We start from the raw sequence: 2,245 nt of genomic DNA, 5'->3' as shown, positions 1-2,245 counted from the left end.
AGGTGTGTGTGGTCAGACTAATCTCGTTGTCTACACTGTACGTCACGTTGACCTGGCGTAACTCTATCTAAGCCACTTGGGGGTGGGCTGGGGGTTTGTGGAGGGTAGAGTGTACGTTTACTCGCCCTTTCCCTGTTACACTCAAAAATCTGGTCAAATTTGGACTTCTACACCTTGCTTGAAGTGCCATTATGACTGTATATGTGTCAATACGTTTTAAATGTTCTCTCTCTCTCTCTCTCTCTCTCAGTCACTAAGTGGGAAGACGTGATTCGTGAAAAGGGAGGGGGGGATGGGTCATTTCAGGTCAAATACAATAGGTGTTTTATTAGACTCATTATATATATATATTACACCATCAAACATTAAATCTAAATACATAAGACCACAATGAGGTAGTTCAGAATCTCTGACCTACTTTATAAAAAGTCACGTGACTGTAGTCTTATACATTGCAATAATGGCAATATTTTCCTATGATAAGATGTAGATCTAGATTTAGTGCTAGCCTAGATTTAGTAGTCCTACTAAATAATCATAAAAATTAGTGAATTATTGTAACATACTTTTTAGTACTTAAAGATGTCTAGATCTAGACTTTTTTCATGTTTAAATTACAATGAAATCAATGAGGTCATTAATGTAAACAACACACCCACGTGACAGAGAAGAGATCCGAAACTACCTCATTTCCGTCAACTTGGGGGTATATTAACAGTTTGACAGAAAATGGACACTGACCTCTCTTAAAGTTACTGTTGTAAACTGTTGAACTGTAGACGTTGATGAGAATGTTATAGAAAACGAGAAGTGTTTTTTTTTTTTTTTTTTTTTTATTTAGACTAGAGTAGAAACTAGTTTCCACATTCCGAACAAAAAAAAATATAGTAGAGATTTCTAGCTATTTACTATAGCGTAAAAAACAATTAAGAAAGTAATTTCATTAAAACCCTTTTATTACCGTACATTGATTCATCGTTATTGGACAAACTGATGAGCTTGTTGCCGTTACAAATTGTGCTCAAACAAATTCGAGCTGGGCTTATCAGGGATTTTTGAATTTCTGGATTTTTAGGACGCCCATGACTCCATACAACTCTAATGGGTACCTTAGGTTTGAGAAAGTAAGAGCGGTTGGAATTTGCGCTGGTCACATGATAACCTCGTTAACCGTAGGCCATAGAAACAGATGACCTTTGACATCATCAGATCACAAGGTCTGAAAGGGGAAAGATTTTTACAACAAAGATTATCTTACGACAATCAAGCTGATACCAGTCACGTGTTTATCCTTGACTCTGTCCACCGGTTACACCAAAAAGTTCAATATTAATGCACCTGATTCCATTTATGAAAATATGTAATAGAGTATTCACTCTTCTCTCTATTCAAAATAAGTACAATTTATATAATTTTCTTTTAAAAGAATCAATAAAAAGATTACCGAGGTTCTGGCGAGGTTCGAACTCGCGACCTTCTGCGTGTAAAGCAGACGTGATAACCACTACACCACAGAACCTAACACTCCATATGAAGAAATTTAAATGATATTCAATGTATGTAAATTTGCTAATCAACGTGTCTGCTTTATAAAAAAAAAATACAATCGCACTTATCGATTCAACCAGCGTTTCTCAACTGTGGCGCAACGTCTTGACCGTGGGAGGTGAGGACCCCCGATCAAAGTACTTTGCAAGGGATAAAATGTATTTTAATCGTATGTCTGAAAGGTTACTTTACTTTAAAAAAAATTGTATCATTTTATCAGCGAGTTTCATTTTCTTGTTTTTCGATCCTGCATTGGTTTCAAATATATTCTGGAAGGTGAACATTGGGAGGATAGAAATTTTCCGTTAACGAGTGTCCCCCATGCTGACCATGTCATTTAAAACTGCATGCTCCACCAACATGCCTGAACAAGACACTGACCCCAGAACATCCCTATAGAAGAAAAAGTCTATGAAGAGCTGCCTGATTTGGAAACCAGTGCGTTGTTGGTCTAGTAAATTGGTCTAGTCATCAGAGCAGTCCAATTTTCCAACATAATGTAGTAACTTAAGAGAGGCAACTCGACAATATAGATCAGTGGTTCCCAAACTTTTTTGTCTGGTAGACCCCTTGTCATGTTTTCTGGTTTTCGGTAGACCCCCTACTTAACTTGTATTGGATTTTTGCAAATTCATCCAAACATTTCAAAATCAAATTTCTAACTGTAGTGATTTAAAGAGTGAAAAAGAAATTTAAA

The 2,245-nt window shown here is 36.4% G+C and overlaps 1 non-coding gene across 1 annotated transcript; it reads right to left on the bottom strand.

The window, feature by feature from the left end:
- Nucleotides 1–1,446: 1,446 nt before the first annotated feature.
- Nucleotides 1,447–1,519, bottom strand: Trnav-uac (transfer RNA valine (anticodon UAC)). Its single transcript has one exon. It is a non-coding gene; the product is annotated as a tRNA-Val (tRNA).
- Nucleotides 1,520–2,245: the final 726 nt, after the last annotated feature.

The sequence above is a fragment of the Biomphalaria glabrata genome, chromosome 8 (assembly GCF_947242115.1).
Source record: "Biomphalaria glabrata chromosome 8, xgBioGlab47.1, whole genome shotgun sequence".
NCBI lineage: Eukaryota > Metazoa > Mollusca > Gastropoda > Planorbidae > Biomphalaria > Biomphalaria glabrata.
This window is presented reverse-complemented; position numbering and strand designations above follow the sequence as displayed.